Source organism: Bos javanicus, chromosome 23, assembly GCF_032452875.1.
Source record: "Bos javanicus breed banteng chromosome 23, ARS-OSU_banteng_1.0, whole genome shotgun sequence".
NCBI classification, from domain to species: Eukaryota; Metazoa; Chordata; class Mammalia; order Artiodactyla; family Bovidae; genus Bos; species Bos javanicus.
In genome coordinates this window covers 36631284-36658408 of record NC_083890.1, presented here as the reverse complement: position 1 = coordinate 36658408, position 27125 = coordinate 36631284, and the positions used below count along the sequence as shown (strand labels likewise).

General features: G+C 40.8%; 1 long non-coding RNA gene across 6 annotated transcripts in view; it reads left to right on the top strand.

The window, feature by feature from the left end:
* The window catches only part of LOC133236618 (uncharacterized), a 405417-nt gene that overhangs the window by 181146 nt on the left and 197146 nt on the right, over positions 1-27125 (top strand). For 4 of the 6 annotated variants that reach the window (XR_009732945.1, XR_009732943.1, XR_009732941.1 and 1 more), the window contains one exon: positions 2839-2919. The exons of the other annotated variants lie outside the window; for them this stretch is intronic. This is a non-coding gene — a long non-coding RNA (uncharacterized LOC133236618). The remainder of the gene's footprint in view (positions 1-2838; positions 2920-27125) is intronic. 6 annotated transcript variants of the gene reach the window in all.

Sequence of the window (27125 nt, the reverse complement as noted above, 5' to 3'; positions counted from 1 at the left end):
AAAGCTGGGGTTTTGCTTTTGATGCTTTCCAAGAACAGATAATCATAAGCGCTAGTTAATAATGCATTTTGTCCTTCTGTTAAGTTTATTATCCTTTAGAAGGGGACACAGGTTACATTGAGACTAGGGTATCTTAAATATTTACAGTTGGAAATACTCCGGGCATCTGTTGAAATTTTGTCTTAAAACTCCATTCTGTTGTTCATACATTTTCATTTTGCCCCAGTCAATATCTTTTAAAAAATAAGACATTTGGCCATAGTTGCCTGTGTATAAATAAGAGATAATGATCAGAGTTAAGTTTAGCCTTTTTTCCTGCATATTATGTGCTGGGTACTCTGCTACGTTTTGGAACTCGAAGGTGAGTAAGAAATGGTTTCTGTCCTCAAGGAGCTTAGGGTCTAGAAATGGTAGATGTGAACATAAATAGTTGCTTGTAGCACAGTGTGGAACGGGCTGTGGGTGTTCAGTCCATTCTTGGGGGCCGGAATCAGGGTGAATTTTTGGAAAAGGCTCTAGCTGGATTGTAAAAAGTGAGGTAAAGTTAATCTAGGAAGAGTGGCATGTTTCCTAGCCAGGGAGTGATCTGAGTTTTAAACATCATGGGATAGGCAGGTAACTTCAGTACTTCAGCACTGGCCAGTAAATGAGATTTACAGAAGACTTTCCATGTACCTTAGGTTTTAAGGCTTCGTTTATTGTATAAAATAATGTTAATGTAATACTTCTGAAGAAGTATTCTAGTTTGTCATTGCAGTATAATCTTACCTTGGACAAGCTTTAATTGAAATAAATATGTATTTATCTGAAGGCAGCCATTATGCTAGCATCATTAATAATTCAGAAGAGTTTTCAATTAAGCATTAACAACATCATTGCCTTTGGCTGTGATCTGACTGCTTGAGCTCAGAATATCGAATTATTTTTCTCAGTGAAGATAAAATTAAGCCTCAGGTAACCAGAACTAAAAACTTCTAATTCTTTAATCAACATATGCTCTCTTTGAGCATCTCTTAGGAGAGATGAATGATAGTAAGACATGGCAAGGATTTTAACTTTTTAGGTGTCCTTCCCCAGGTATATCCTGGGATCTGTGTACCTTTGACCCAGTATTCTATAATAGCATCGTCACAGTTCACTGCATTAGAAATTCTAATTCAAAAACACAGTCTTGCACCACTTGAAAATTCTTTATCATCAAAGATTATTTTTGTTATATGAAAAAGTGAACTTAATTACTAAAAATCTCAGTGATAAGTACAGGAAAGGCTTCCTTTTATTGGGCGAGATTTAATTCCATCATCTGTACTGCTCCTGCCAACTTTTTTTTTTTGTCCAATCAGATGGCTTGAACCGTAAACAACTTTTTGGTTAATCTTCAGTAAATCAGAAATGGAGTTGATTGAAACACCTCATTCAACCTCTGGGAGCCTGATAACACACTGAGTGCATGTACTTTTGGTCAGAAGACTCTCATAGTGACTATGGAAATAACAATGAGTCTTCATTTCCTGGAGCAATAGTTGATGCTTCTACATTGCAAATATACAGAGTGAGTTTTCAGATTCCAGAGGTGTTGAAAGTATTTATTACTCAACAAGCCTCTGTGTGTGTGTGTATTTGTGGGTGTGTGTGTGTAAAACAACTGTGGTATTACCCTAATATTTTATGCATTTATATATTTTTTGCTGTTGAAATGCATTTCCTTCCAGCATACTTCCAAGCAGACCAGTATCAAACTCAATACTTCACACCCACCCCTGTTTTTTTTTTTTTTTTTTTTATAAAAAGGCACTTTCCCACCTCAGACACTAATTATTAAAGTTGCATGATTTGCCAGGCAAACACGACTCAGTAGTGGTATTTGAGCAACAAATCAATGAACAAATATTGATGCAACACACATGCCACATGAGCGTGACACCATCTGGGGTTCTGTACATGATTTATACAGGAAGACAGAGCATCTCTGCCTTTAAGTGGCTCAAAATGTAATTAATAGGAGACAGGGAAGAAAAAGCAGAAAAACATAAGCAAAGCTCTTCAACCAGTTTTCACAGTGGCTAGCGTAGTCATATTGCCATACATTCAATATTTGCTGAGTGCTTTGCTACTCGTCAGGTCTGTTGAGGGCTGGGGATAAATAGGGAATAGGATACAATCCTGGTGTTCTAGGAGCTTACAGTTGAGGTTTACTGTGTGTGACCCACATATATGGGCTTCAGTGTTAAAAGAATCCGCCTGTCAATGTGGGAGACACAGGAGATGTGAGTTTGATCCCTGGTTTGTGAAGATCTCCTGGAGGATGAAATGGCAACCCACTCCAATATTCTTTCCTGGAAAATTCCATGACCAGAGGAGCATGGTGGCTATATTCTATGGGGTTGCAAAGAGTCAGACACAATTTAGCGACTGAACATGTATGCACCCTATATATACTCAGTAAGTTGAAAACATCTTCAGTGATCTAGAAATGAGTGAGATAATAATAGCTTACTTAGTAAATTCTAGAAGGTTTAATATCTGACTGTGCACTTCCCGGGTGGCATTAGTGGTAAAGAACCTATCTGCCAATGCAGGAGACAAGAGACACAGGTTTGATCCCTGGTTGAGGAAGATCTCCTGAGGAGGGCACAGCAACCCACTCCAGTATTCTGGCCATGGACAGAGGAGCCTGGTGGGCACTGGTTTGCAAAGAGTTGGATACGACCGAAGCAACTTAGCATGCACACAATGATATTCCAGGCCTCTAAATTTCACTTGCAATCAGGTTTGGGCCTTCACAGTGGTAAAGAATGATGTAAAAACAGGCCAAATTCATGTTTCTTTTTATTTCAGTGAGTAAATTTCCAAGCCATCAAGAAGAAATACGGTTGTCTCTCCAGCGTTCCAACAGGACCATTCCAACATCACTTGAACGTAAGCTCAATGGAAACTGGCCTTTTCCTATGTTTGGTTCACTGCTGGGACCCGGCACCTAGGGAAGAACCTCTTCAATAACAATACTCAGTGGATTTTCCTTAAATTACTGAGACTGTGGAAGGCTGGTTGTGTTGGAGGTACTCTGCAAGGCATTGGAAATATTGGGAAAGTAAATCCAGGGTCCACAACCTCATCATCTACCAGGTAGGAAGAAAAATAAACAGAAAATCACAGTTTGTAACCTGTGCTCCGAGAGAGGAGCTGGGGAAGGCTTCATGGAGGTGGTGATGATAATTACATTCCACGTAGTGTGTATAAGAGTCGGGGCCCAGTGGGCATGCTCAGCATCCTGTGTAGGTAATCAAGGGGTTCATTGTCTGTAGAGAATTTTAAATAATAAAACTGAATAAAAATTGGTGTGTTGTTTTATTACTCAGTAGTTAGCTATCCTAAAGTAAGACACTGATTAAAAATACTTTCTCCAGGGCTACCATAGGCCAGCTCCTCACACATCTCACTCTCCTCTTAATAATGCTTGTTTCTCTGGGTGGATATTTGAGATATTTGAGCTTCAGACACTATTGTTCCTGAGAATAGAGCCTTTGGGCTTGGTAATGATCGCTTTACATGTGTTCTATTTAAAAAAAAAAAAAGTTGAAAAAAGCTTTAACTCTGAGTATACACATATTTCAAGACAATTGGTAGGAGAATGTTTTCTGTAACACTCAGAAGTCTAGAAAGGCCTTTCTTTCCCCATCTTTCAAAGTATTGTGATCTCTTTTAAAAAAAAATCTGCTCAGTCTTTCAAATCAATACTTTCATGGGTCAACTTCGTGTCCCATCACAATTATCAAAGAATGACTTTTCATAGGTTGAAACATAGAATTCAAAAATTTTCGATAAAAACTACCATTTTTATCTTGAATATTGTATTGTAATATACTTCCTGGTTTTGGTTATATGTTAGGCCTTTTTTTCTAGACTTAAAAAATTAATTCTCTTGTACCAGACGACTGCCTTCCAAAATTTACAATTTAGTGGTCATCATCTGCTATTGAATTTTTATCTTAATATTGCCCTATTTTGGATGTTGTCCGTATGGCAGACTAGTAAGGATAGATTGTTGTTATTTAGTCGCTAAGTCATGTCTGACTCTTTCCGACCCCATGGACTGTAGCCCTCCAGGCCCCTCTGTCCATAGGAATTCCCAGGCAAGAATACGGGAGTGGGTTACCGCGTCCTTCTCCAGGGGATTCCCCTGACCCAAGGCTTGACCCTGTGTCTCCTGCATTGGCAGGTGGATTCTTTACCTCTGAGCCACTACCTCAACAGTTATTCAGGTGTGTGAAATTAGGTAAGACAACTTTCTCCAACTTTCTCCATGTGTGTACACACACACATACATATCAATTCAAGAATGCTCTGAATTCCCTGGGATGGATTTTCATCCCTTGAGGCAGTCACTTTTCAAATGGTACCTAATGCCGTATGGATAGGCATACCCACCAAAGTAGCTTATTTACCCAGCAGCATCTACACATTGATTTTTGTAGAGTAAATCATAACAGCCTATTAACATTCCATTATGCTGAGCATAGGACTAATAGGAAAACATCTGTGAGGTCAGATCAGAAGTAGACTTTAGAATGTACTATTCAAAAAAGGATGAAATGGAAACCGTTTATGGAGGCTGGTGGGTAAAACAAAGACTTAAAGGAAGGGTAACAGAGAACAGAACTCTGCCGTTGTGTAATTTCCTGTCGGATCTTATGACGAATTTTATCTATATATCACCTTATTTTACTCTTCACTTAAACTGAACTGACTTGGATATCCACACGTGTTTTTGTTCTTCTTACTGGAATATAATTTCTTTACAATGTGTTACTTTCTGCACAGTGGATCTGCTCTATCTGTGTGTGTATCCTTTCCTTCTTGGACCTCCCTCCTACCCCCCACCACCCCACCCCTCTAGTCATCAAGAACACTGAGCAGAGCTCCCTGTGCTATAGATCATCTTCCCAGTAGCTGTTTTACACACGGTAATGTATATATGTCAATGCTGCACACACCTTTTGAGCGTCCTCTAATTTTCTTATTAGAGGTTCAAGTATTTCACTCAATTAATTGGATTAGGAAATGCAGGGAAATCACTTAAATGTCCTGATCTCATTTAATGCTGTGATAGTGGGGTGAGACCCTCTGCAATGGCAGGTGGGACACCAGCAGTTGGACATGGCAGCATGCAGTGGAAGTTCCTACACAATAGCTTGGGATGCTCCAAGACAGACTTGGCAGGGCTGAGAACCACCCAATAAAGACAACGAGGATATCCTGCCTCTGCGTTAGCTGTAGTCTGGAGCCCATGTTGCGCCCTTAACTGTCCTTGGAATGAAAGGGACAGTTGGGTAGTTCGGGAACTTGTCTCAGTGAAAAGTGACATTGTGTGCTAGGAAAGCAGACTTGGAGGAGAGAATTTAGTTATAGTAAGATTCCGTGGTACAAGTCTCTGTTAAGGTTTATGATGTGTCAGATAGCGTGCCAGACATTCGGAGGCGTGGGGTAGGTGATGAACAATCCTCATCTTCAAGAGACAGCTCCAGAAGACTCGCATCCTGGAGCCATGGAACCTATTACACAAGTCTCAAGAGAAGCCTGTGGATGTGTTAAATCAGTTTAGAGTAAATCTTAACTACTCATTTTGTCACCCATTAGCCATTGTTTGATGGAAACTGGGAAAGAAAATCTGTTAAGAACACGATAAGGAAGGACTGGTCAGATGAAGAGGCGGATGACCAGGAAAAGATGGTGTCCAGAAACCTCGGGGAAGAGAGAATTTCCAGTAGGAAGAGGGTGGGGCAGACACAGCCCTTTGTACACAGAACCTAAGTGAGATAAGCTTCCAAAGCTAAGTGGCAGAGATGTGGAGGCAATAGGTGACCTTTGGGAGAGCTGTGGAGTGGGCATGGTGTGGGGGCAGCCAGCTTGCAGAAGGTCGATGAGAGAAGTTAGGAGAGCCTGCAGCTTGTAAGATTCTTTTGAAAGAGGAGGGTGTGTAAGAGGTAAAGGAGGTGCTACATGAATTAGATGCTATCAGTGGCATCAGTTTGTCATTATGATCTTGGACAAGTTTATTTAATCACTTTGGGCCTTAATTTCCTTGTCTGTGAAAGGACTGATACTAGTAGCTACTACTTAAGGAATCAAATGAGTTAGCACCATTATACTGAGTAAATTTCTATTAGATCAATATCTTAAGAGAGATACAGTGAAAATGCAATAGTAATTTAGAAGAGAGAGCAGTTACTTCCAGATTATGGGATAGATACGTTTCTTTTTATTTTCAGTCATAGCAAACACATAAAATTTATTGTGTTAACCATGTCTGGGTATACAGTTCAAAAACGTTAGGTATATTGCATCGTTGTGCAGCCAACCTCCAAAACTTTTTCAGCCTTCAAAACTGAAGCCTTAGTCGTGTTCTCAGAGGAAACGGGGCTCACTGCTTTGTGAGAATTAGGAACTTCTCTTAGGAGATCTTGCCTGACCACTGGACACAGAAGCATAGACTTCATGTAATGACTTAGACTTCGCATTTGACATTGGGCAGGAATCTGCTGACCTGTTGCCCAGGGTTTTATAATTCTAATATCCAGAGGTCAGGTACTATTTGGACCTGCTCTGTGATCAAGGTCTGGTTGAAAGGATGCTCAGCCGAATCTTTCTATAGTTTTAATTATCATCCCACTCAAAAAGTGAATGTTTTACTGTTTTGGTAAGGTTTGAAATGTTGGTCTGCAACTTAATAGAAGTGATTTTTCTACAATGATAATGATGAGAAACAACTGGTCCTGGGGATAAAACCTAGACTTCACATCGATAGACTAGGCTTTCTCTCCCGCCACACCCTTGCGTCTGTGTTCTCTGAGTAAACAAATGAACAATTTTCTTCAGTATAAATCTTTTTGGTAGCTAGACTTTTAAAAAGATGGTGCCTCCTTTTACTTAGAGGGTTTTAATTCTTACGCCTAGAATTTTATGAAAGAACTGGAGGAAAGAGTGAGAGTACAGAGGAAGTAACAGTAGTTGTGGACAAAAGGATGGCAGGTGCCCAGGGCAGTGGGGAGAGGGAGGCAGGATTCCAAGCAAAACAGAAGAGCAAGACTTTGGTCTCTCCTCTCCAATTAATACATGTTGGTTTTACCTAACCAATGGTGCTGCTGATGAGAAAATAAATCTTGAGATACCATCTGCTACAAAAAGCCAAGTCTTGACATTTTTCACTTTGTAGTGGATTAAAATTGCGTCTGTTCTGATAGGCGTTTCTGGGCCTTTCTTTTCCTGTTTCCTGAATCCTCCTACTTCCGAGACCCAGTCCGCCCTAATGACAAGATTTTTTTCTCCGGCAATAAAGCTTTTCCTGCATTCCCTGGTCGTACTGTGGTTTCACTGTTCAGCTGATTATGTTTTTTGGCGCTTGGTCACTAGATCACTCTGAAGCAAATTTATGCTGAGGGGTTACTAGTTATTTTATCAAGGGGATTGGATATCTAAGACACTTAAGTCATGGTAGGGATTTTGGTATTCTGATAAGCAGCCCAAGAAGAGAGAGTTTTGGAAGAGCAGGGCCTCTTGGTACTTCTGAAATTTTGTGTGTGTATGTTTAGTGAGCCAAACGTGTGGCTCTGCACATACTAAAATACATTTAGTGTTGTGCAAATAGTTTTTTTTAAGATGTAGTTCCCTATTATTCAGTGTTAGAGATTTTTATGAAATACTGGCTCTGGAAAAAACCAACATTGGTCTCATCTAAAAAAATTTTCTTCATGAGTCAATAGATGTATGGTTTGTCTCTTTCTTGGGATAAGAGAAGGTGAAGAAACAAAACTAAAACCCCCCCAAATGTGCTTCTCACTAGTAAGCAAGGCTTAGCCCAGTGATTTACAGGGATGAGTGAGACTGGCTGTGTGTTTGTATTCTCAGGTCAGGAGTTTATTTAGCTGGTGTTCATTTGGAGCTAAATACTAAAGTGATTTTACCTATAAGATTTTTCTTTTTTTAGCAGTGGTTGAGGCCATTTAGAGAAATATGCTAGGAATACATCTAATTTTTGTAAGAAGAAAGGGTAAATGAAAGGGTGATGAGAATGATTAGAAAATGATGGTTCCTTCTTGAGTTTTGCCAGAGAAAAATCAGGACAAGACTCCGTTTGTTCTCTTTCATCGAGTACTTTGTCTCTCCGCAGCTGGTCAGGTCCTTTTTATGTGGCATTAGTCCTCGAATTTGTGTGGGTCAACAAATGGACAACAGCAGCAAATGTTCAGCCATCATACTGGTGTCAAGCCTAGCAAATTGACAAATTACATGAACACCAAATGCATAAACAAGTTTGCATGAGCCAAGTATTCCAAACGAGAACAACAGCTGCCAGTTCTGTCCTTAAGAACAGAAATGCCCCTCGTTGTGTTCTCATCTGTTATTGCCCCAGGTTGGGAAATGTCAGCTGTAAGATGTATAGACTTAGGGCTCTGGGATAACAAGCTGCCTCTTTGAACTTCTCAGCTCCAAGAGCTTCTTGTTATCCAACCAGATAAAGACACGGAGATGTATTAGCTTCCCTGTGCAATGCTTGAGTCATTACCAACAACAATGGTGGGCTTAAATTTTTTATGTTGGAGATTGATAGAAAGTAATCATCAGAAAGCCATAATAATGTTCAGATGACATTCTCTTCAGCTAGGAAGCCCTATTCGTATTGGTCACTGGAATACAAAACTCAGGCTTGTGGCTTGTACTCATTTTGCAGTCTGAGCCTAAATGCACCTAAGTGTTAAACCCAGGATAAAGGGAGAAATTAGTGCCTTCTCTGCTCTTCCATAGCACTGATGCTTTTTGTATCTGTACAGTTTTCTTCTTCTTCCTACAGACCTCCTATTTAAAATGATGTTTGAAAGATACTTTTATGCTTTGGCCAATTGTTGCTGTCTAATCAAAATTGAGTGTCTGCACTTCATTATTCAGTACTTGATAAGGGCAACATTTTCTGGTCAGTCAATAAAACCAGCTTCATACTTCCCTGTAAATAATCCATTGGCAGGTAGAAGGGACTTCTGACCTAGTTGGTCCTCTGCTTTTGATCAAAGAAATGGGTAAGCCACTGGGTCTATAAATCTTCTTTTCTGTGATTCCTTAGTGTCAGGAGAACATTTCCATGGATCCTTTATTTATACAGAGAAAACGTAAATCTCAAGTCACCATTTCTAAAACCCACAGGCTCCTGGGCTGTCATTTTGGTTGCAGACTCTGTGCTGCTTTCTGGCTGTGTGCTGTGTGGTGGGTGGATGGGTGTCTGATGGGAGTGCGTTTTAAAGGCAAGAAGGATTTAAGGATATAATTTACTGACGTTCTGTTGAGTGCACTCCCTGCTATACTTGTCTAGTCATATATTTTACTATTTTAATAATACTCAGTTATCTCTTGGCCTACTTGAGACAGGCCTAACAATTTGTGACTGTTCCTAACATTTGTAGTGGCTCAGTGTACATGTCTGATTATGACATTAGCCATTCCTGCTTAACGTTAGTGCTGGCTCTTGGCTGGCTGTGCGAAGCAGTGTGTATTTAACAAAGTGAGCTGACTAAATGCCATTAAATGAGTTGTCTTTATTTTGGCGTATGCCCTGCCCCAGTTTTAAGTTTTCATGTCGAAATCTAGCATTTAACGACTGCTTTTAAACCTCTGCCTTTTAATTTTGGATACCAAATATGGCAGAGTTATTCAGGTGGCCAAGTAGACTTTTACTGACCTTGCATGCGGTTTACTGGTATTACGTTTTTTAAAGTCAGTATTTGCTGTTTTAGGATAGCAGGAACCCATGTGAGATTTTCTGAAGATCGTTTTTAAAGTCTGACATGCAGCTGCCCAGCATATACATTTTTAGCTAAAAGGCGCCTCTCTTGCGTTTGTATTTAAGTGACCCTGGAATGTGATTCAGGGGTAGTTTGCTGTGGGTAATCTTTGGACACTTTCTATCTGACAGGCACCGACATCTGTGGTTTATGTTGCTTTGTTTTTTAGGTCTATCAATAACCTGATGATAAGAGAATGTTTACTAAGATGGATTTTTTTTCCCTTTTGCACAATTTAAAAGCTGGAGGTAAAACAAAACACGTGTGATGCAAAAAAAATCAGTGATGCAAAATTAATATATGGCACCAGTAAGGTTGAAGTAACCTCAGAAACACGTGTTTTGTGGTGGAATGCTCATCAATATGGATTCCTTTTGTCTAGTAACTTATCATGACCATGTAGTTTAATATGAATGCCCAGTATTTATTAATAAAGGCTTATAAGGGGAAAAGGTATTTTTGCATGCACATATATTCAGGCTAAGGCCTTAGTGTTTTTCCACAGCACAACCAAAAAGTCAAAGGAGATACCTTCGTTTGAATGTAATGTTAATGGAGTCTGGATAAGAGTCCTTTGTTGAAAGTGGAGCAGACCACAATTCATTTATATGCAGTCTAAGAGCTTTTGGCCCTACAATGTAGGGCATCTAATCTTATTAGAAAGCCCTTTAAAATCAATAAAAAAAAAAAATAAATAAAACAACCTTAAAAATGTGGTAGCATTGAATTCATTCTTTTAAAAAAAAAATCTATTTTCCATTACATTACTCTTCTTTAAATGTACCACAATGATTTAAAAAAAACAAAAAACACTTATATCCTATGTATATATTCACCACTGTTAAAAATGTCAATTCTTTGTCCTACAATCCCTATTCTCAGCCATTTCAGAGCCTAAGCTTTGAGGAGGTCATCTTGCTGGAAGCAGTTACAGAAGAGCAGACTGTTAGCCTGGTCTGGTTCTTGCTGGAAGAGTTCATGATACTCTTCTTTGCCCAGTGTGAACTTTAGTTCCAAATTTTTGAATGAAATAAATTAAAGTCAGAGAGCCGAACAGGGAAAAAAAAAAAAACCAAAAAACAAAACAAATCTTGCAGACAGGGCACTCATTCACATCCACTCATTAATCTCAAATGTAGGAGCCGGTAAACCATTGTACTGTTATCACACTCTTAGTCAACTGATATCAAATTGATGAAACACGCTGGCGGCTGTGAAGGGCAGCTGATAAGAACAGTGCAGACTCGACAAAAGAGGTCAGAAAACACATCCTGCAGATCTTACTATCATTTGGTCTTGCTCAGTTGGCTTTTGCTTGGCAAGAAGGAGATCACGCACTTACTTCTCCAGCTGGAGAAATTCTGAGGTGCTTCAAAGTATTGAGCCAGTACTTCCGTTGCTGCCTTCTCCCAACAAGACAGACAGAATGGAAGCGAGGCCTTGTATATGGAGTAGGAAAACCCACCAAAACGTACACAATTCACATACGCCTGGCAACAGTTTGCATTTTTTTGGTAATCAAAATAAAAGATTTTGTAACTGTTAAACCCTTCTTCCTTCTGCTCAAGATGTAGTAGTAGACAAATGGACATATTTTCTTAGAAAACGGGGTAGCCTTAAATATTCTTAACAGATGACCCTGGGACAACATGCATTTGAGCTGCATGGGTTCACTTAGGTATGGATTTTTTTCAGTGAGTACCTGTTATAGTAGTACATGATCTGCAGTTGGTTGAATCTGTGGATAGGGAACCTTGAATACCCAGGGAAAGCAATACACGTATTTTCAACTGCATTGTTCAAGGGTCAAGTAAGTGTATTTTGATTCTTAATCACTTCTATGTAAAAATAAATGAGATCTTTTATATAATTAGGTGGCATCTTAAAACATATGATTGGTCATATTTCTGCCCTGTGAAATTTAGGAGAGGAAAGTCAGCTTAACCATAGGACCAATTCTGCTAATTGAAGTCAAGATCGTGTGGGTTAACATGCTAAGGATGCTTGGTTTTAATAGAGTTTAGAAAGGGTACGGAGTCCTGAAATGTTCTGTTTGGAAAGCTTCGCTCTATAAAAATTTGCCTATAACACGGCTGATGACTCTTAATTAGAATGATATATTTCCTGATGTGATACCTCTTTGAGAAGAAATAGCACTGGTGTGCCTGAGTATTATTATTTGTGATGTATTAAGATACCTTTCTTGGGTTTGGCATTTCTGAGTACCAGTCTTCTCGGCTCTGTTTCAGTGTGAATCATGGTGATGCAGTGACAGACAGTGATATACTGCTTTGGGGGGCACGCGTGTGGATGATTAAGGGGTGTAAGTGCAGGACTCTGAGATTTACTCCCTTCCTGTTGCAGTGGGAACAGCCAAGGAGAGTGAGTAATGGGATAATTTATAACACCATAGGCCTTTTCATCAAGAGACCTCTAGTCAAAACAGGAAGATAAAACTCAGAAGATATCAACTAGGAGAATACAACTTTTGATACTCTCTGGGCATACCTCTTTCTTACAAGCAGCAGAGTCTTGATTTTCTTTTACTTTTTCAAGGAAATTTTCATGAAAAAGTTTAGTGTGTCAATCTGGTTAAATCATGTGGGTCCTTGGTTAAAGCTTATGTCTTTCCTCCATGTTTCTTGTTTCTTTGTTTCTTGACCTTCTAATGTTGTTACGACAAAGAAACTAAGTCGCCTAATTATAGAACTCAAGTTCTTTTATAAGGTCAAGGTGTTTGCCAGGGTTAGGAATGTTAATGACAAGTCAACATTTCGGGGTGGGGGTGCCATGGTGGGGGGTTGTCTACCTATGTTTTGTTTGTTTGTTTGTTTTGAGTATTTCTTTTTCATTTATATGAACTTAATTCCAGTTTTGAGGTGATCAAATGGGAGTTGGATGGATAGTTTCTTTCCCAACTATGTGTGTTTAGGGCAAAAGATTTTGAACTGGCCTTGGAGAAGACTTTATCTAGAGATTTTTGTGTTGCAAATACATACAGGAGGAGTTGAACAGGACGTTTGTAATGTTCAGATGGTGTGTTTTTATCAGCACCCTAGACACAGTGGCCCTAGACACAGGCTGTGTTTATTTTCCTGTTTTTTAAACATGCCTAATACAGCATTTAGAACCAAACTCATCCTAAAACTAAGGTAGATATATTCTCTCTTTGGAACTGCTTCACATTGAGGTTTCAAACACTATTTGATGTGGTGGGATCTTCTGATTTGTGATTGTAGGTGACATTAGATTCATGAAAGTTGAATACCACAAATGATATTTTTATGTTAAAAACACTAATTTTTACCTTTCACTTTGGAATGTCTTAGAGGTTGGCAGTAGACTTCTTATGTTAGAGATCGTTAAGATAAAAATGGGAACAATTCCAAGTTCTTGCTTTCCTTTCATCTGCCTGGGGTGACTAGAACACTCCCATAAATAACTGCTCCCCTTTTGAACTGACCTTCAGGTTCATGTGATGTACGTATTGATGGCCTTGACATTTCTTGGTACGTGCACAGTTCAGGAGACACATTGTCTCCAAACAACTGAAAGCAGGTGGCCAGGTGGATAGACAGCCAGGAACGCTCGCTGCTGCCCATAATTCAGAGGGCCCTTGCCACAACCCTGCTTCTGGATTTTGTGCAGAAAGAATGTCATAGGCAAAGTAATCTACAAGTTCACATCTTCAAGGCCTTTCTCTAGCCCAAACTTCCTATCTTGGATCCATGTTAGTCTGGCCTTAGATATGTTTTCCTAAGGTGAATAACATGCAGGTGAGCTGTTTTTCCTTTCCTTTAAAATCGTGGACCCTAGGTCCACTGCCAGGATGATACTGTAGAGGAGATAAATGCCTGGGCTCTAGAGTCAGAGTTCCCAGGTTCAAATCCCTCTTCTGTCATTTACTGGCAATGTGACCTCAGGCAAATTATTTAACCTCTCTCTTAAAGCCTTCATTTCCTCAGCTATAAAATGGGGATGAGAGTAATATACCAGAACGAAATAGGAGCTATCCTATTGTGATCAGCACGTTAGTAAAGATGTCTTAAATGTTACTGATTAAGAAGCTTTCAGGTATCCTGTCCCTGCAGACTAACCCGCAAAGCTGATAAGACCCCCAGCTTCAGAAAATCTGTTGGGAGGTTCACACTCCTGGAGTATGTTTGGTTACATGAAAATCAGATATTTTAAAAAATGAGAACATAGCATTGACTTTGTAAAAAACGGTTTAACAAACATTATTTTGCTACTGGTGTTAGAGTGAGTTTACCAGTTCTATATAGGGTGTGTATTAGGAATGAGGATACTAGAATGCTTTCTTCATTGTATTGTCAAGCATTATTGGTAGCCTTAATTTATACATCCATTGTACTATAGTGTTAGTTGCAAACTACCCCCTTCAGGGATTATTACAGCACCTTAGGGGATGGAATTACTGCACTCTGTTTTGGGTACTTTTTTCACTAAGAAGTATGGACGCCTTGAGATGGTACTTACCCATCTGTCTGTGGAAGCATTTGTATGTATATTACCTGAGCACTTAGGCATACCACCGAGGGAGAGGGGATTTAAAATGGAGAAGAAGAAAAATGGAAAATTAACATGATGGAAATATCAGCAGCCTCTTTGCAAAGAATACCTAAGCTGCTCTTCAAAGCAGATTTAATGGCCAGTAGCAAAACCATTCACTATTGTCTTCAAGAAACAAAACCTGATCCACAAAGTTGAAACTGAAGTGGAGATCTGGAAATTTTCCAGGGAAGTCAAGCAAGGCAGGTTTCTAGATCTTAAATTCAAGGGGGAAAAATCCAATTTACAAAATAACTTCTTACATTGATTGTGAGCTGTCCATGTTTGATGGGTAGATCTTGAAACATTAACTGATTAAATTCTTTAGTACTCTGTGGTCATAATTAGGGCCTTTGTGTTTTTGGAGATTTTAAATTTTTGTATTGACTCATGGGATGCTCACTAAATGAGGAGTAGAGAGCAGAGTGGAACATTTTGGCTTCACCTTGATCTTTCTAAAGAGAACCAGAAGAGAGGTGTTGAATTCAACTGAAATAAGATGTAACTGATTGTCTATGCTTTGTACAGCATGCTAAGTCACTTCAGTCGTGTCCGACTCTTTGCGACCCCATGGACTATAGCCCGCCAAGCTCCTCTGTCCATGGAATTCTCCAGGCAAGAATTCTGGAGTGGGTTACCGTGCTCTCCTTCAGGGGATCTTCCTGACCCAGTAATCCAATCTGCTACTCTTACAGCTCCTGCATTATAATGCAGGACAGTTCTTTACCACTAGCGCCCCTCTGTGCTTTTTCAGTTCAGTTCTGTTCAATCGCTCAGTCCTGTCCGATGCTTTGTGACCCCATGAATTGCAGCACGCCAGGCCTCCTTGTCCATCACCAACTTCCAGAGTTCAATCAAACTCACGTCCACCGAGTCGGTGATGGCATCCAGCCATCTCATCCTCTGTTGTCCCCTTCTCCTCCTGTCTCCCAATCCCTCCCAGCATCAGAGTCTTTTCCAAGGAGTCAGCGCTTCGCATCAGGTGGCCAAAGTATTGGAGTTTCAGCTTCAGCATCAGTCCTTCCAGTGAACACCCAGGACTGATTTCCTTTAGAATGGACTGGTTGAATCTCCTTGCAGTCCAAGGGACTCTCAAGAGTCTTCTCCAACACCACAGTTTAAAAGCATCAATTCTTTGGCTCTCAGCTCTCTTCACAGTCCAACCCTCACATCCATACATGTGCTTTATAGCGCCTAGTAAACTGTCCTATGCCTTAAAAATGGCTTCCTGGGTGCTCCAGTGGTAAAGACCCTGCCTGCTGATGCAAGGGACGTAAGAGATGCAGGTTCAGTTCCTCGGTCAGGAAGATCCCCTGGAGGAGGCCATGGCAACCCACTCCAGTCTTCTTGCCTGGAGAATCCCATGGTCAGAGGAGCCTGGAGGGCTACAGTCCATAGCGTTGCAAAGAGTTGGATGCAACTGAAATGACTTAGCATGAACTCACACATGCGCATCTCTTTAAAAAAAAACACAACTCTCTAATTCTCCCTTTCCAGTTATACTGGATACAAAAGCACTCTGTACTGGCAGAGAGGGGAGATTTCAGGTGTACTCGACACCACTGGGCTCCCTGCCAGCCCTTCTCCTTCGTGGTTGTGAGTGCTCACAGTTTTGAATTCCCTTTGGTGGATAAGATGTTCCTCCCACCACCCGCATCCCCCACAGTATTCAGTTGTCTTTAATATTTTCTCCAGGTGGTTCCTGCCCGTAAGAACATGTTTCCACAGAGCTCTTTTCACCCACGTGGTAAAAGTGACGTCTAGCCTCCTATGATTCTGTGTCTGGGCTCACTTGAAAACTATGGGCTGAAGACTTCAAAACTGTGGGCTAAAGACTGTGAGAATTTTAGGTGGTAACGGGGGTGCAGAAGATCAGCTTCATTTTATGGGTGTAGAAAATGAGGCCCAGAGGGATGAAGACATTTCCCTCAGATCGTTCAGCTGTCAGGAGTCAGGATGATGCTTTAAAGCAGTGCAATTTCGGCTTTTCCACTGAGGCATGCTGGGAGGGAAGTTTATAATAGGGTGCTGGGCTCTGCCGTGGTTAATGGATTGACAAGGACTGATGGGAGTGAAAGAGGGTATAAAGATAGCAGAAGGATACAGGGTTTGTCTGAGGTTATACTAAAGGGATACCCTTTGGTCAGAAATCATGAATAATTCTTTCTGATAGAAAAGAGATTGAAAGCATGATGAACATCGGGTATTTTTAGTAGTTCACCTTCCATTGAAACCATGGAACAAGGAATATTTATTCATCATCAGGTAATTTAGGGTAATGGAGTCTGGACAACTTCAGGTTCTATCTTCTTGCCTCCTTCGGTCCTTGCTCCCTTTTGTTCTGCTAAAAGAGAAAGCAAATGAGACAGCTCCCACATCTGATAACTTGGGTCTCAGGTGAAACCTCTGGCTCTCATCCCAGGTTGAGGTCACACAGTCTGGTGTTAGTTGGGTTTATGTCGCCCTGTCAACCAAAATGCAGGGCATGTGGCCATTGCTTTTCAGCCACTTAGCGAGTCAGTAGAAGTGGCTCTTCAGTCAGTCTGTGTACTTTCTCGTTCAGAAGCATGGCCCATCCATGGGCCTGTGTGTATCTTTCCTTTTCCAATGATCAGTGTTGGTTGCATGTAGAAAACATGACCTTCAGTTATAACTATGGCTTTGGCCCTCAGTGCTCACTCATGTTTTCAAATTCACACTTGTTCTGGCAAGTCTGGAGGTCTGGTGTTCTGGTTTCCAAGAGTCTCTTTTCATCATTGTTTAAGGAATCTTGTTTTATGGGAAGACTTAGTTGAATTGGACAAGAAATAGTCGAAGGACAGATAGCCATTGCTGCCTGGAGGAGGAAATGGCACCCCACTCCGGTATTCTTGCCTGGAAAATCCCATGGACCGATGAGCCTGGTGGGCTATAGTCCATAGGGTGCCAAAGAGTTGGATATGACTGAGCGACTGAGCACAGCCATTGCTTATGCTTTACATGATGAGAACAATAATGTATGTTAAGTGTGTATATCTGAGAACAATGCTCATGATAACTAATGGTTATTGAGTGCTTAAACCCTATGAAGTTAGTGCTGTTAACACATTTTATAGACAAGGAAATGAGGAACAGAAGTTAACAGAGAAGAGACACGTACAGTCTCATGAGCCTATGGTGGGCATAGAAAATTACTACTTCATTCATTCCAGTTGAATGTGTACCAGCCTACTATTTTCCCAATCTGAATTCTGAAAATATATGTACCTTTCATGCTTGTCCAAAGAATTAGAAATCAAAAGAAGGAATGTTTATGTAAACTGAACTTTATGTTGATAAGAAGTTCAAGGAAAGCATGGTGACAGTCATTTGGATTACCTTCCAGTTAAACTCTTCAGAATCATCCTGGAAACCTAGGGAGATTTGACTATATTAAAAGTGGAAGCAGAGACTCCGGAGAACCTATGTCACCAAAATCTTGTGACATGTTGAGTCTGCCACCTGACAAGAGTAGCTCCATCAGGAATAAGGTTGGCAGCCACAGGATTAGGTGGCTTGAGCTCCTGGGAAGTGACATCTGTGGTGTCTCAGCAGCTAAATTGGTGCGTTGGCATTAGCAGCTTTGACACTAGTTCTCATTGGCAGATAGCACTGGGTGCAGCTGAGCAGAGAGAAGGAAAGCGGCAGCTACAGTGACGGACGATGAGAAGATACTGCTCAGGAGCTGATCCATCATATCTCTTGGGGGGGTCTATGACAGTTGCTCGTGGTGGGCTAGGGTGCGTGGTATGGGAGGGAAGTGTGTTGCTATTACATAGAAAAGAAGTGCCTGTGAACAGTTGTGCACTTCTGTCCTGGGCGTGCCATGGAGACACGAACTCCATCAAGTGCATTGTAGCAGGTGTTTGTTCTAGCACATTACTGTGCCTCCATTCTGTTTGGAAAATGGTGATAGCAATGGAATTTACCTCACTGGGTTTATTTAAGGCTTAAATAAGTTAATGTAAGTACTCAGAGTTGTGGCTGTAGGCCATTGTCTTAAGTGTTAGGTCTGAGGGTAATGAAGAAATAACAGCAATCAATCCTTTAGATTAAACAATAGAAGACATAAACCACTCTGTAAGAATGCAGGAAAGGTTTTCTTCCCTCTTGGAGACTTATATCTTGTTGGGAGAGATAAGATATCCGAGGTTGTAAAAGTAATTAACTCGATATCCAATTCCTGTCTATCCATACCTGTCCAGACCCAGATTACCTTTTACTAACACGCATCCTCATTCTCTAGTGAAGCCAGACAACCTCTGTCACCCAGATTAAGTTCTCTTGAAATCTTGGTGCATTTGCATAAGCCATTTGCCATTTCCATTGGTCTAAAATGCCTTCCTATATCTGCTTCTTGAAATCCTCTCTGCAAAGTCTCTATTTCCTGCTCCAGTTTAGCTTCCGTTGCATTGCTCTTGTGCCTTGCGTTAGTCACTAAGCTTTTTCTGACTCTTAGCGACCCCATGGACTGTAGCCCACCAGGCGTCTCTGTCCATGGAATTCTCCAGGCAAGAATACTGGAGTGGGTAGCCATTCTCTTCTCCAGGGGATCTTTCTGACCCAGGGATTGAACCTGGGCTTTCTGTATTACAGGCACCCTGGACATGTCTATTTGAAAGGTTTTTTTAACCTGTGCATTCCTCCATTAGAAGGTGAACTCCCTAGGGGAAATCTGTGTTGATTTCTGTATTTCAGATTCTGTGTACTTCAGCTTATTGAATGAATGGTGATTTTTTAACTCCACTGTAAGGTCTTTGGGATGATAGGTATCAAAATTTCTGAGCCTCAGTTTCCTCATCTATAAAATGGGTTGCTTATTAGCACCAAGAACAATGGTTAACTTGACAGTAAGTCCTCACTAAGTTGTTAGTTATTATTATGAACATGAGTTTCAGAAATGTTTTCAATGGAGACTTTTCATTTGTTATTATGGTAACAACAGTGGCTCCTTCTATTTATTCTTCTTGAACTCCTAATCTCCCTTGTTTATAAAAGGACTCTTCCTCTGCTACTATTCAGCATATTTTCCCTGGGGCCATTTACCTCCCACTAAAAGCAAATTAAGCTAATCTCCATGGCTTGAAATCAGTCTGGGCCAGAGAGATTATGCTTGTCACCTTTCCTAAGTGTTTTTTGGCCAAAGGTGTAAAAGCCAGATTCTGTTTGGGGGTAGAGGGGGAAGACAGTTGAATTTTCAGTCTTAAAATTTGTGATTTGGAATTTGCATTTTGAAAGGCAATAGTATTAAATTTGATAACCTCCTCACAGAGAACTAAACATAAATGTTGGCCCTTTTGGCTGCAAGAACTACAGGAAGGCATAGACTTGTGTGACATGGTATTTAATTTTGTTACATTCAATTTCAGTTTTAGAGAAACAGTATGCATCATTCTCCCCCCATAAGGGTGGATGTTTAAGGCCATTCATTTTCAAAAAACACAGACCGTTTTTTAAGAACTGTACTTAAGGCTGTCAGCCTGCCTCAGTTTCTTGTCAAGGAGTATAACGCTGGCCACCTGCATACCTCCCTGGAGTGTTCCGATGAATGGCTTTGAGCTTGTAAAGTACTTCGGATTTCTTGGATGAAAGGATCTCCGTCAGCACAGGTCTTAGGAAGGTATTATATGTGGGCTTTGTAAACTGCCACATGGCCTGTTTTGCAAGAACACTAATGCACTTCTAGGTTTAGAGTTGTAAAAAAGATGTACGTTCAGATGCCTGAGGCTGCATCTTGTGAGGTTCCTGAGGCATGTGTCAGTGCTTGCTCTCCTCTAGCGTAGATTCTCCCTCCACTACAGGTAGCTACAAGCATGCATGCACAGATACAGCAACCATTTGGATTTACAAGCTGCTTGCATTTGGCTCCTGAGCGACTGAGGAGAAAGCCCAGGATGTTAGGAGAGAGGAAGGGCTGTATGTTCCTGGACCCAGCACTTGACCTCTCGGGAGCCCCTGGGCTTGCTATAATCATGGGAGCACACCCAGGTGCTTTGAAGGGGTGAAGTTGAGGGGTGGGGGTTTGCCTCAGAAACTGGACACTGATACTGTGAAGAGCTGGCTTTGAGTTCTGGCTTTTTCAGCTACTGGTCCTGTGTCCTTAGTCGCTTGGTTGACAGCTCTGGACCTTGGTTTCGTTCACTGATGGTGGGCCTCAGGGCTAGAACTCGAAGGCAGGTCCACATTCTTTTTTTCTTTTGGCTTCACTACGTGGCTTGCAGGATCTTAGTTTCCTGACCAGGGATTGAACCCAGGCTCTGGACAGTGGCAGCTCCAGTCCTAATGCTGGACTGCCAGGGAGTTCCCTACATTCTATATATTTAAATATCTATGTGCTTGCAAATCAAACTAAAAAAAACTGTCAAATCATGTTCAGAAATCCCCCTACTCTGACCAATACACCTTTGTAACAACCTTGAAGGCCAGGTTTGAATTTTGAGTTTCTAAATTCTTCGGAGTTCAACACCTGACCAGGTGGCTTGAGAGGAAGCAAGGACCTAGCACATGTGCCTGTGGACGGCTGAGTCTGCCTGTGGACGGCTGAGTCTGCCTGTGGACGGCTGAGTCTGCCTGTGGACGGCTGAGTCTGCCTGTGGACGGCTGAGTCTGCCTGTGGTGCTGAAGCCATAACTCATCTCGTGGGCCCCAGGGTTGTATATTGAAGGTTGTCCTTGGGAGAATATCTGGGGAAAAACCTACACTGTTAGTGTGCTTGGGTTTGAAAGGGAGTGTCAGAGTCCCCATACCTGGACTGTGACCCTTGGGGCTGCTGGTGGACTTGCTGGGGTAGGGGCCCCTCTTGCCTGGGACTCAAGACGTTATTGCATTCAGGATTGGATAATGAATGTTCATGGCTAAAGACACATAATTGGGCATTTATTAAGTGTTCAGTTCAGTTGTGTTCGACTCTTTGCAACCCCATGAACTGTAGCACGCCAGGCCTCCCTGTCCATCACCAACTCCCGGAGTTTATCCAAACCCATGTCCATTATGTCGGTGATGCCACCCAACCATCTCATCCTCTGTCATCCCCTTCTCCTCCTGCCCTCAATCTTTCCCAGCATCAGGGTCTTTTCCAATGAGTCAGCTCTCCGCATCAGGTGGCCAAAGTATTGGAGTTTGAGCTTCAACATCAGTCCCGCCAATGGACACCCAGGACTGATCTCCTTTAGGATGGACTGGTTGGATCTCCTTGCAGTCCAAGGGACTAAAGTGTTACTACTACATAAATAGAAAGTCTGTTTTCTAACAGAATGGTTTCAGCTTTTGGTTCAACCCTACTTATATCCACTTTCAGCAACGATGAGACCGAGAGTGACACTACACCTGAGAGATAATGCACTGTGTTTCTTCTGTCTCCAGGACCCAGCACAGTACTCTACTTTTACTTCACATTTAATTCATTCCTTTGATAATACAAATTCAGTAAATATGGGCTGGGCACTAGTGTTAAAGAACCAGTCTACCAATGCAAGAGACGCTTTGTTGGAAAGATGTAAAGAGATGCAGGTTCAACCCCTGGGTGGGAAAGATCCCCTGGAGGAGGGCTGACAACCCACTCCAGTATGCTTGCCTGGAGAATCCCACGGACAGAGGAGCCTGGTGAGCTACAGTCTATGGTCTTGCAAAGAGTCGGACACAACTGAAGTGACTTAGCATGCATGCGTCTTTCCTAAGCATCGCCCTATGGCATGTTGGTAATAGCAGTGAGCAGACACAACGTACTGTCTTCATGGAACTAATATTTTAATAGGAGGAATAAGAAAAAGGATAAGTACGTAAAATATGTAATTTCTTTGAAGATGACTTCTTTATTTCAAGATTATATATATTAATAAATGTGTATGAATACATGTAAATACATATTCATAAATATTTATATATATATCTGTATAAAATATAAGGGGCCTATGCCAAAGACTAGACATTCTGCTTCCACCATAGATTGATACAGGTAAGATACAGGTAAGAAAAGAGTGATCACAGACCAGGAGTGTGGCATCACTAATCTGTGTGAAGGACTGTTAATTTTAGGGAATACTCATGTCCTTTAGGACGGATGTTCTGGAATTTTTTTCTTTTCATCCAGTGATCATTCTCCAGTGTATGTAAGACCTTGTCCTGGGCTCTATGAGAGGTTAAACGTGTTAGGTGAGACTTTATTCCTTAAGAATTCATAATTTACTGGGGCTTCCCAGGTGGCGCTAGTGGTAAAGAACCCGCCTGCCAACGCAGGAGACCTAAGAGACCCCGGGACGATCCCCTGGAGGAGAGCGTGGCAACCCACTCCAGTATTCTTGCCTGGAGAATCCCCACGGACAGAGGAGCCTGGTGGGCTACAGTCCATAGGGTTGCAAAGAGTCGGACATGACTGAAGTGACTTAGCACGCTAGTGTGTAGACATTTTTGCACAGTTATTGGCATATAAGCACTTGAATGTTCACAATATATAAGCACTTGAATGTTCATAATTTTTACATAACTGCCTGGGTCTCTGTCAGCAGAGTGAACTTGGTTCCTCTCCTTCTACACTGTCTCCCTGAGAAGAAATTGTGCCTGAAACAAGGCACACAGTGGGTGTGTCCTGAAAGAATTCTTTTCAACATCCTGGAATGCTGTCCTTGGGATTTAGCCGACTTTGCTCAACGGGGACTCGTACATCAAGAGGGCAGTCATATAATTATCTCAGCTACTGTGAAGCCACTGAAAAGCACTTGCTGAATCTGGGTGTAAATTTATTGTGAAATTTAACAAAGGAAAAGTCACCTCTTTCTCTTTCTTCCCTTCAACTTGAATTGCATTTTAAAGAATCCTTTTAGGATAAATTTGTTATTTAACCTATTAAATGCCCTATCCTACCCACTTTGGTCTATGTAAATATCTTCCTGAAGCAAAGGAGATGCCGCAGCTGTTTATACCCCTTCTTGGTGGCAATCGTGCGCTAGTTCTTGGTGTTGATAATTAAAAATAATGTGTTTTATTTTGAAAAAGGAATGCATTTTATTTGTTAAATAAAACATTTTAAAAATAAAAATATAATAGCTAGAAAGCACAGGATAACAAATTGTGGTGAGCTAAGATTTGACAATCAGGAACTTCTCCCACTGTTGATAAAAGGGTCAGCCACCCTTCACTATGCATTTTTTCCCCACTGTGTATTTATCATAATCAACTATCCACTATAGTTTATGTCTGTAAATATGATTCTTCTGTTATATTTATTTAACTTTATGCAAATGTAGGTTTTTACAAATGAGCTGCAAAAGGTGATGAACTTTCTCTGTTAAAGGAGAAATTCAGGAGGTAGTTGTAAGAGATGGAGTTAGAAGGAAGATTGCTAAACCCCTTTTATGATTTTTTGGTAGAAAAGTGAGTGTGAATTTTAAAAATCTAAAGCAGTACTTTTTTGGCTCTGTATTTTATCCTTTATAGATACTCCATTTGCACATAAACTTTATTTGGGGAAACTGTAGTTCTGGTTGCATTTTTATTTAGAACTAGTTGTGTGATCCTGGGCGAGTCTCTTAACAGATGTGGCTCTTCTTTGTGAAAGGAATGTGAAGGGTTTTGATATCTAGGATTTCTTCCAGGTTTAAAGTTCAGTAATTAAATAAAATAGACTATCAATTAACTTAACATTGCACAGTATTTCATAACCTTGGCTATGTATTATAATTATTCCATAGTCCTCCCCTACCTCTTTTATTTTATTTTTTAATTCACATTCCTGGACCCTGATGTAGTCAATCTGGAGTAGGGTCTTGGAATGTATATATTTTATTAAAGTTCCCCAGAGAGTCTTCTGATGCACAGCAAGAATTAAGAATGACCCATTTGTTCCCAATGGTTCTAAAAGGGGAGAGTAGTAAGAATGCTTGAATTTAAGAAAACAATGGACATTTTCCTGAGAAAATCATATGTGTTTAGATTTTAAAACTCCAACTTAAGAGCATTCATGCCTCCCCTGTATTTAACAGATGTTAAGAGTCCCTGTTCAAAAGTCACTTTTAGGACTCTGTTTCTTTAAACTTCTGTTCTTCACCTCTGTAATGCCAAATATGATGGGGTTACAGTGACCACTGATGTGTCTGGTAGGAAACTGCACTGGGAGCCAGAGACACGGGAATTTGTTGAAGAAATAGTAGGAGATTTTAAATTTTAGTTTTGCTTTGACCTTATTTACTGAGATCTGACCTTTACGATAAGTTTCATGACTTCTTTGGAATGCAGAGTTGGGGATACTAATATTTGCCACCAGGCAGTATTTATTTAGTGATGTGAGAACCTAGGGCCTTAGTTGACTGCAAGTGTGATTATTAACAGGGCCCAGGAAAATTCTACCAGAAATAATGGCACCTTTGTTATCACAGTAATTTTTTTTTTTAACCAATGGCCCTGAATGAAAAGTGATATTCGTTATCACATCAGGCGGGAATTTACAAATGATAACAAAGTTAGACTGCATTCTTTCTAGTATCTCTCTAGTAGTCACAAATATCTTTCTCCCCTGGGAAGATAGAAACACTTGACCGGGGCCATAAATCCACTCTGTCCTCTATCACCAGAGCCTTCGGAAGTCTGAATGGCCTTGACCTCCTCCGGTTCTTCTTTTATTGAAAGGATACTTACTATGTGCTGATAGTTTTAGGAGGGCAGAGGAGAAACAGTAAATACATCAGCAGAAACTCCCAGGAAAAGAAGATTGTGGCCTTTTGGAGTGCAGAAATGTCTACTTTTTTGGGGTGGTGGTGATAGCGATGATGGTAAGAACTCTGCCCCTCCCGCAACACACACATACACACACACACATACCATCTTACACAAGAGGTTTGTGCACAGAAGTAGTTGTGAATCAGATTGGTTAAGAGTCATCATTAAACAAAAATGAAATCCAACTTTTCCTTGTTTCCAATCGGGTAACAGATTTTTACTTTTCCTGTCGATTCTATTTACCACCATTGCTCCTTGCCATTAAGGCAGAGATACACAAGCATTGGCCTCAGTTTTTGTTACCTGGTACATTTGGGCTTGGCAGTGATGGCAACAAACAGTTAAAAAAGAATTTAACTTCTTTAATTTGAAAGGGCTCAAATGATATCTTCTTGGGTGGCCCTACACGGCATGGCTTAGTTTTATTGAGTTAGACAGGGCTGTGAGAGATAGATTTAAGGGACTGGATCTGATGGACAGAGTGCCTGATGAACTATGGACAGAGGTTCGTGAGATTGTACAGGAGACAGGGATCAAGACCATCCCCATGGAAAAGAAATGCAAAAAAGCAAAATGGCCTGAGGAGGCCTTACAAACAACTGTGAAAAGAAGAGAAGCAAAAAGCAAAGGAGAAAAGAAAAGATATAAGCATCTGAATGCAGAGTTCCAAAGAGTAGCAAGAAGAGATAAGAACTTTGCACTCATCTATCAGTGCAAAGAAATAGAGGAAAACAACAGAATGGGAAAGACTAGTGATCTCTTCAAGAAAATTAGAGATACCAAGGGAACATTTCATGCAAAGATGGGCTCAATAAAGGACAGAAATGGTATGGACCTAACAGATGCAGAAGATATTAAGAAGAGGTGGCAAGAATACACAGAAGAACTGTACAAAAAAGATCTTCACAACCCAGATAATCACGATGGTGTGATCACTCACCTAAAGCCAGACATCCTGGAATGTGAAGTCAAGTGGCCTTAGAAAGCATCACTACGAACAAAGCTAGTGGAGGTGATGGAATTCCCAGTTGAGCTATTTCAAATCCTGAAAGGTGATGCTGCGAAAGTGCTGCACTCAATATGCCAGCAAATTTGGAAAACTCAGCAGTGGCCACAGGACTGGAAAAGGTCAGTTTTCATTCCAATTCCAAAGAAAAACAATGCCAAAGAATGCTCAAACTACTGCACAATTGCACTCATCTCACATGCTAGTAAAGTAATGTTCAAAATTCTCCAAGCCAGGCTTCAGCAATATGCGAACCGTGAACTTCCACATGTTCAAGGTGAATTTAGAAAAGGCAGAGGAATCAGAGATCAAATCGCCAACATCTGCTGGATGATTGAAAAAGCAACAGAGTTCCAGAAAAACATCTATTTCTGCTTTATTGACTATGCCAAAGCCTTTGACTATGTGGATCACAATAAACTGGAAAATTCTGAAAGAGATGGGAATACCAGACCACCTGATCTGCCTCTTGAGAAATTTGTATGCAGGTCAGGAAGCAACAGTTAGAACTGGACCTGGAAAAACAGGCAACAGGAAAAGGAGTTCGTCAAGGCTGTATATTGTCACCCTGCTTATTTAACTTATATGCAGAGTACATTATGAGAAATGCTGGACTGGAAGAAGCACAAGCTGGAATCAAGATTGCCAGGAGAAATATCAATAACCTTAGATATGCAGATGACACCACCCTTATGGCAGAAAGTGAAGAGGAACTAAAAAGCCTCTTGATGAAAGTGAAAGTGGAGAGTGAAAAAGTTGGCTTAAAGCTCAACATTCAGAAAGCTAAGATCATGGCATCCTGTCCCATCACTATATGGGAAATAGATGGGGAAACACTGAAAATAGTGTCAGACTTTATATTTTTTGGCTCCAAAATCACTGCATATGGTGATTGCAGCCATGAAATTAAAAGACGCTTACTCCTTGGAAGGAAAGTAATGACCAACCTAGATAGTATATTGAAAAGCAGAGATATTACTTTGCCAACAAAG